Source organism: Pleurodeles waltl, chromosome 10, assembly GCF_031143425.1.
Source record: "Pleurodeles waltl isolate 20211129_DDA chromosome 10, aPleWal1.hap1.20221129, whole genome shotgun sequence".
NCBI classification, from domain to species: domain Eukaryota; kingdom Metazoa; phylum Chordata; class Amphibia; order Caudata; family Salamandridae; genus Pleurodeles; species Pleurodeles waltl.
The window spans coordinates 772,080,091-772,089,507 of NC_090449.1; positions in this window are offsets into that span (position 1 = coordinate 772,080,091).

The following is a 9,417-nucleotide window of genomic DNA, read 5'->3' on the forward strand; positions in this document are numbered from 1 at the left end:
TCTCCATGACTCTCTGAAACACGGAAGTAGCTGAGACTAAACCAAAAGGAAGCCTGGTGTACCTGAAAGTACTAAAAGGTGTTATAAAAGCAGTGAGATTAATGGAATCTTCATCAAGCTGTATCTGATGATAAACTGAGGCCAGGTCAATGGTGCTGAACACCTTTGCATCACCAATCATCATGAGCAATTGGGCAATGTTGGTCAGTGGGTACCTACCCACTACCACACATCTGTTCAATTGCCTGAGATCAACACACAACCTAAGCGAACCATTGGACTTCCTAGCTAAAACTACCGGGGCCAACCACTCTGTACTCTTCACCTCCTCAATGATACCCTGAACCTTAAGCTTATTCAACTCACTAAGCACTTCTTCTCTAACATTAATGGGAACCTCTCGAACCTTACTGAAAAATGGGAACGAACCTGGAACAATCTTAATTTTATGTTGCTAGTCTTTCAAGCATCCAAATTAATTCCTAAAAACTTTGGGAAATTCTTGAGATAAAAGTTGCTGCAAATCTAAATCAACATTGGACACACACTCAAAAAAGGGAACAGCTTTCAAAATAATTGGATTCTCACTGTTAGGATCTAACATTACTCCAAGGTCCTTTTGGTGCCACGAGCTAATAACACTGCCTCCTTTTTTTGAAACATAAATTTTCCCAGAAGTAACACAACCTTTATACTCAATTAACCCCAAAAAATATCCATGCAAATGTATCACTTCACCACCATAACCACATGCTCTGATGTCCGGTTTAAGAAGAGTAACGCTGCCTTTAAGACAATGACAGAAGAAATCATTAGATACAATCGTGATTTTTGCACCGGAATCAAACAAAACATTAGTCTCCTTCCCTTCAACCGAAATAGAGTCAAGAGGAACTCTACCTTTGCCTATTTGAAGTACAATTTGTCCACAGTCAAAATCATCCTGAACCAAAAGCTCATCATTGTCAGTATGAATCTCAAATATACCTTGTTGAGCCTTCTTTAATCTACAAACAGAGGAAAATTGACCTTGCTTTTTACAAAAGGTACAAGCCGCCCTAAGAGCTGGACACTTTTTATCATTGGCAAAGTGCCCCACTTTGTCACACCAAAAACATCTTTTTTCCCCACCTGTAGGAGAAGAACCAGATACTTTCTTCTTAGAAGGAAAAGTTTTTTTTTTATTGTCCAAAATGGCAGAAACCACACTAGAGGAATCTTTCTTTATCACATCTACACATTTTAAAGAATGTTCTATTCTTTTGGCAACCATCAAAACATCTTCAAGAGAGGGCTCGTCCTTAAGCCACAATTCCTCACAAACCTTCTCAATGTTACAACCTAACATAAATTGATCTCTTATCCTTTCATCGGTTGAAGAAGCAAATTTGCACGAAGCGGCAAGACGTCTAAGATCTGTCACATAATCTTCAATTGTCTCACCCCCCCTTTGCAATCTCTTACCGAAGTAATAACGTTCTGGGATGGTGCTCGCTCTGAGCAAATAGTGAATATCTAATTTACGTATGCAAATCTCAAATTAATTGAGATCTATCGCTTCACTATCAGGAACGTCAGGAAGGTGATCAAATACCTCTTGACCTTCCGTCCCTAAACAGTGAAGCAATAACGCAGTACGACGTTCCGCACTCGGTGACATTCCACATACTTTGGCATAACGCTCAAACACCTTTTTTCACTTTGCCCATTTTGTAGGAGGTTCACCCGGGAGGAAAGAAAGAATGGGGGAGCCGTGACGTTCTGCATCATACAATTTTAACCAACAAACTACAAAATAATAAAATAACAGGAAGAAGGTTATTTCATCCGCAATGTACACTTAAGTTTTTTAAAAGCTGTGCACATCAGCGTTGTAAAAGTACTTGAAGGTACACAAAGTACACATTTAAAGTTAAAAGCTGTTCAGATCAGCGATCCACCAATCAAAGGGTTCAATGTTGTATAAAATATACAGGAAGATGTGCAAGGTTACGCTGTGAAGCTGTGCACATCAGCGTTGTAAAAGTACTTGAAGATACACAAAGTACACATTTAAATCAGCGATCCACCAATCAAAGGTTTCGAAGATATATAAAATATGCAGGAAGATGTGCAAGGTTACACTGTGTACTTCCGTAATGACCAAGGAGAAAAGAACACTTCCAGAATCTCCAAAGCAGGACTGAACACAGAGATCAGTTTAAAGAGTCATGGTTGCCATGTCAACATGGCAACAGCAACAGGCGGCAGAGAGCATAACAAAGGAATGAAAAAACCCCCAAAAAAGGTCACTCCGTTGAGGGCGTCGTGAAGCGCTCGAATGGTTTTATTTTTCTGGCCTTGGGCGCCATGTAACCCTGGCAACAGCAAAGGCAGAGGGCGTAGAGAGTCACCTGGCGGAGACTTCACGGAGCACTCCAATGGTGTTGCTATGAACACATAGCATCCAGCTGGAGCGCGTGAATGAGACGTCTGCGCTCTCGTTAGGCCAAGAGGGTGCGCGAGCATAGCAGAAGAAAGGAAAGTCTATCGTGTTCCCAAACGGTCCGGCAACTCCAAAGTTAGAAGAAGAAAAATCGCACCAGGAAAGGCACCAGATTGGTTGCGAGTCTGACGGTGACTACTGCCGATCACTGTTTTCGAACGTTGAGCCTCACAGTGACCGATGCCGGTGATTGTCTTCAGGCGCTGAACCTGAACCGACGCTCACCTTCGTCGCCAGTGTTAAATACAAGATGATCAAGTAGGTGGCTTTAATTTCTTTAATTGTCAAGTTCTCCGAATACAGCTCATCCGCTGACAACACTCCGCACAGCTTTCCACCACCCAGCTCCACACCAACCGTCCTTTCACCGAACCACTCAACCCAGCGGTGTTCCACCCCACCATTCCAGAATGGATTCCAGAATACTGCAGTTTAATTTTTCTATTTGTTTTTCTCTCTGTGTTTCCCCTTATTTTCATCATTCCTCTTTCATTCTTTCTTTCACTGTACATGTCAGGCCACAACCCACACCCTTCTATTGTGGTTTTCCCTAACAATGGATTTATGAGCTTTTTTGCCTGAAGATAGAAGAGGCTCATTAAAAACAAATTAATGTTCAAGAGGGACTTAGTTCAACAATGTATAGGACTCGGGGCAACCTCCGTTTAAGATGCTATAGTAGGGACTCACTACGCCACCAAGTGTGGGGCCTTTTTTCCCTGTCCCTCTTGTGGTTAGTGAATACTGAATATATCAGCAGTGGACACCACAGTATATTACCAGTGTTATGTGGCCTTAGCTAATGCGCTACTGCCAGTGCTTACCTTGTAACAGAATAAGTGCCGGGGCCCAAACTTTTGTTCTGATGCCCATGACCAGTGCTATCAAATGACGGGGTATCGAATGAGAAGCCTGTGTAAAGTTGATTCCACCCCATGCCTAACTAATCAACCAAGACACTCTATGCCTCTTTATCTTAATTTTGCAGGTTATCACCCTGCTTTCTTCTTTTGTCACTTTTTTCTCTCTTTCTCTTCCTCCTTCTTTCCCCTTTTTGTGTTTTTCTCCATCTTGGATCATGGTCTGCTGAGGAAAAGTAAGTCTGAGTCACCAAAAATTAGTCTGATGGACCCCACCCGTAACCACCGGCTCAAATTATGCACTGTGTACTGGAAAAGGATAGTCAAGATTAGAGAATAGGGAAATCATGAGCCAAAAATTAGAAGTGGCAGAATTCAGCCTTTTTTGCAAATTTTATTTTGTTTTGCACCACTCACAATCTACTCTACAGCTGAATTAAACCTAAATGACAGATTCTGGGACTCATTACGAGCTTGATGGTCTGTGGAATGCCATGGTAGCAGTGGTGGTCCGACTGTCGCAACTTTGGTGATCCGGCTGGCGGATTACGGGTTTGGCAGTCTGACCGCCAGAAGACTGCCAGCAGATCGCCAGCACTGCCATAGTCAGTGCAGCGGGAACTGCAGTGTTCCTGACAGCAGCGGCCAGTACTGGGGATCCTGGCATTGAGACTGCCAGGACCACCAAGCTTTCAATGGCGATCCCACCGCCAAGGACAGTTTGGTGATCAGACAGGAAAGGGGCCCACAATGGGGGGCCCAAGGGGTACAGCCCCATGGAGAGTGAGGCAGGGGCCAGTGCGAACCCCCCCCAAAACAAATTGGGGTTTGGGGACACACTGTGTCCCGTGCATGATGTGGTGCATGGGCACAGTTGGCCCATCATACCGACAGGTAGGGATGCATGGCCAGCAGTAGCTCCATTATATAACGCCCCCTGCCTCCCCCCATAAGTCACATCAGCCCAGTGGGGAACTCGTAATTCAGCAGTCTTGGGACCGTCCGCCATGGCGGTCCGTTGGTCCAACCGTCAGAATCATAACGAGGCCCTCTGTGTGAGCGAGCAGAGTAATTTACTGAGGCCGGTACTGTAGGAAGGTAGCCTCTTTCTAGCCTTGTTACCCCCACTTTTGGCCTGTTTGTGAGCATATGTCAGGGTGTTTTTACTGTCTCACTGGGATCCTGATAGCCAGGGCCCAGTGCTCATAGTGAAAACTCTATGTTGTCAGTGTGTTTGATATGTGTCACTGGAATCCTGCTAGCCAGGACCCCAGTGCTCATAAGTTTGTGGCCTATATGTGTTCCCTGTGTGGTGCCTAACTGTATCACTGAGGCTCTGCTAACCAGAACCTCAGTGTTTATGCTCTCTCTGCTTTCTAAAATTGTCATTACAGGCTAGTGACTCATTTTACCAATTCTCATTGACACACTGGTACACCCATATAATTACCTTGTATATGGTACCTAGGTACCCAGGGTATTGGGGTTCCAGGAGATCCCTATGGGCTGCAGCATTTCTTTTGCCACCCATAGGGAGCTCAGACAATTCTTACACAGGACTGCCACTGCAGCCTGAGTGAAATAATGTCCATGTTATTTCACAGCCATTTTTCACTGCACATAAGTAACTTATAAGTCACCTATATGTCTAACCCTCACTTGGTGAAGGTTAGGTGCCAAGTTACTTAATGTGTGGGCACCCTGGCACTAGCCAAGGTACCCCCACATCGTTCAGGGCAAAATCCCCGAACTTTGTGAGTGCGGGGACACCATTACACGTGTGCACTACACATAGGTCGCTACCCATGTGTAGCGTCACAATGGTAACTCCGAACATGGCCATGTAAAATGTCTAAGATCATGGAATTGTCACACCAATACCATTCTGGTATTGGGGGGACAATTCCATGATCCCCGGGTCTCTAGCACAGAACCCGGGTACTGCCAAACTGTTTTTCTGGGGTTTCCACTGCAGCAGCTGCTGCTGCCAACCCCTCAGACAGGATTCTGACCTCCTGGAGTCTGGGCAGCCCCGGCCCAGGAAGGCAGAACAAAGGATTTCCTCTGAGAGAGGGTGTTACACCCTCTCCCTTTGGAAATATGTGTGAAGGGCTGGGGAGGAGTAGCCTCCCCCAGCCTCTGGAAATGCTTTGATGGGCACAGATGGTGCCCATCTCTGCATAAGCCAGACTACACCAGTTCAGGGATCCCCCAGCCCTGCTCTGACGCGAAACTGGACAAAGGAAAGGGGAGTGACCACTCCCCTGACCAGTACCTCCCAGGGGAGGTGCCCAGAGCTCCTCCAGTGTGTCCCAGACCTCTGCCATCTTGGATTCAGAGGTGTTGAGGGCACACTGGATTGCTCTGAGTGGCCAGTGCCAGCAGGTGACATCAGAGACCCCTTCTGATAGGTTCTTACCTTTCTTGGTAGCCAAACCTCCTTTCTTGGTAGCCAAACCTCCATCTCTGGCTAGTTAGGGTCTCTCTTCTGGGGTATTCTTCAGATAACGAAGGCAAGAGCTCACCAGAGTTCCTCTGCACTTCCCTCTTTGACTTCTGCCAAGGATCGACTGCTGACTGCTCCAGGACGCCTGCAAAACCGCAACAAATTAGCAAGACGACTACCAGTAACATTGTAGCGCCTCATCCTGCCGGCTTTCTCAACTGTTTCCTGGCGGTGCATGCTCTGAGGGTTGTCTGCCTTCACCCTGCACTGGAAGCCAAGAAGAAATCTTCCGTGGGTCGACAGAATCTTCCCCCTGCTAACGCAGGCACCAAAAGACTGCATCACCGGTCCTCTGGGTCCCCTCTCATCCTGACGAGCGTGGTCCCTGGAACACAGGAGCTGGATCCAAGTGACTCTCACAGTCCAGTGATCCTTCAGTCCAAGTTTGGTGGAGGTAAGTCCTTGCCTCCCCACACCAAGCAGCAAACTTGTGTACTGCATGATTTGCAGCTGCACCGGCTTTTGTGCACTTCCCCAAGGATTCCTTTGTGCACAACCTAGCCTGGTTCCCCAGCACTCCATCCTGCAGTGCTCAACCCTCTGAGGGACTCCGACGTTGTGGGACCCTCCTTTTGTGACTCTGGTTTCACAGATCTTCTAAGTGCCTGCTCCAGTACTTTTGCGGGTGCTGCCTGCTTCTGCAGGGGCCCCCTAAGTTGCTGGGTGCCTCCTCTGTCTCCTCCTCCAAGGGGCGACATCCTGGTCCTTCCTGGTTCCCAGCAGCACCCAAAAACCTCTACTGCGACCCTTGCAGCTAGCAAGGCTTATTTGCGGTATTTCTGCATGGACACTTCTGCAACATCCAGCACGCCGTGGGACATCTTCCATCCAAAGGAGAAGTTCCTAGCCCTTTTCATTGTTGCAGAATCTTTGGCTTCTTCCACCCGGAGGCAGCCCTTTTGCACCTTCATCCAGGGTTTCCTGGGCTCTTGCCCCCCCCCCCCCAGACACTATTGCGACTCTTGGACTTGGTCCCCTTGCCTTGCAGGTCCTCACGTCCAGGAATCCGTCTTCAGTGTTTTGCTGGTGCTTATGGTTCTTGCAGAATCCCCCTATCATGACTATTGTGTCTTTCTGGGGTAGTGGGGTAACTTTATTCCTACTTTCTAGGGTCTTGGGTGGGGTATTTTGGACACCCTTACTGTTTTCTCACAGTCCACTTTTGGAGTATATGATTTGTGTTGCCCCTAGACCTATGTTCACCTATTGCATCCTATTGTGATTCTACATTGTTTGCACTACTTTTCTTACTGTTACTTACCTGTTTTGGGTTTGTGTACATATAACTTGTGTATATTACTTACCTCCTAAGTGAGGGTATTCTCTGAGAGACTTTTGGCATATTGTCTTAAAAATAAAGTACCTTTATTTTTAGTAACTCTGAGTATTGTGTTTTCTTATGATATTGTGCTGTATAATATAAGTGGTATAGTAGGAGCTTTGCATGTCTCCTAGTTCAGCCTAAGCTGTTTTGCCATAGCTACCTTCTATCAGCCTAAGCTGCTAGAAACACCTATATTCTACTAATAAGGGATAACTGGACCTGGCACAGGGTGTAAGTACCACAAGGCACCCACTATAAGCCAGGCCAGCCTCCTACAGGTGCACAGAAGACATTCTCATGATCTGGAGTGGCAGTATATTAGATTTGAGAAGGTATCATGAGTACCTCAATAATAATCAGTTCAAAATAACTCTGAGCCTTGAGTTCCACAAGAATGTAGTTGTATATCTTGATGTGGAATTATTTGTGGAGGACAATGTATTGTCAACTAGATTTCATAGGTAACCCACTTTTGTTAATGCTATATTACATTCAGACTCAGCAGATACACGGAAACAAAAGGATATTATGTCTTATGTAGAGTTTCTTAGTCAAAAGGTGAAAGAAGGGAGATCAAATTGTGAAGAAGTTTTTTTAGAACAAGGTTATAGTGCAAAAACTATCCTTTCAGCTAGAAGCAAGAACAGTTCAGGGATCCGTGCTGAATTGCTAAAAATGAATCAAATATCATCCAGGAAAGAAATGGAAGCGGTGAGGTTCATAACAGGGTATAGCATAGATTATGACTTTGTTTTTAAATATTTGGTGAGACACTAGTTGTTACTTACTGTAGATGAAGATTTCAACAAATATCTGGCAAAGAGGCTAAGAATAACATACACTAAACCCCCCACTCCCAAAACCAGTTTGAGTCCTAATGACAACAATAGATATGCTTGCAAAGAAAGTAAGCAGGGCAATCAATGGCTACCACCTTTATAAAATAGATGTTACAAATGTCGGGATTATAATTGTTGCAAATTAGTATTGAATGAGGCCAAGAAATTAATGGATTCTGAGTACTCGTAAAGTTATGAGATGTAATCATTTATAAATTGGAATTCAAAATGTATTTATTTGACCATTTGCATTTGTGGTCTACAGTATGTAGGATCCACTGTGAGAAAACTTAAAGAAATATTGAGGGATCATTTGAGAGCAATTAACCGCAGTTATACAAAATACCCTATTGTTACTCATTTATGTGAGAATCACAAAATATTTACAATTGTATCAATAACATTTTTGGGAATTGAACAGGTTACACTAGGAAGACGTGGAAGCAAATTAGAACAGAGATTGATGACACAGGAAGTATTCTGGACTGGTAAACTATGCACTGTGCAAAAAGGTTGAATTTGTACAGACAAATATACACATTACTGTGATGATGAGAGAATTCACAGATGCTTAATGGTTTAGTTACTGTTGATGGTTCGGGTTTGTTTGTAATGTGGTTGTGTGTTGATCTAATTTGTAATTTCAATACTGTGTATAAGGGTTTGAATAAGAATAGAGTAATTTCTTGGCAACTGTGGTGATGAATTTATATTTTTGTTCTAAATGTTTTGAGTTGTTGACTACATATCCTGTCATCTCGGTACATGTCTCTTTGTGTGGATCTAATTTATGGTCTGTAAATCTGACCCAATTTGATATTGTCCATTCGTGCCTTCAATGTGTAGAAGTAGGGTTCAAATCTCTACTAGGAGAGGTTTACTTTTGATTGATTTAGGGAAGACAGTGGTGGTAATATATAAACCACTGATTGCAGTATCTGTAGGATAATTACAACCATATGCTTGTGCTTTCGGTGTCTCGTTTCTTGATTGATGTAGCGTATTATGAACAATCTATTTGTTTTTATTTTAGCTGCTATTAATACCAACGGCTGCCCCTGGATAAGTGTTTAAGTGTTGATCTGCTTTAGGGTCTGAAAATTGTTTGCTATCCTCTATGGTATAATGGAATCCTCTCTTACCTGTGATCAACAGAAAGTAGGGTTCAAGACCTTGTAATGGAAAATTATTCACTTAAGTGAGAGTGCAGTATGAAATAGAGTAGAATTATTCAGTGTTCCATTTCTGGACTGATGTAGCAGATCACAAACAATCTGTTTTTATTAGGTTGCTGTCAAAACCTACTGGTGCCTCGGGATATGCCTTTCAGTGTAGATCTGCTTTAGGATCGGAAATGTGTCACAGGCTTGATATCCACTGTGGTATAATGGAGTTCACACTTA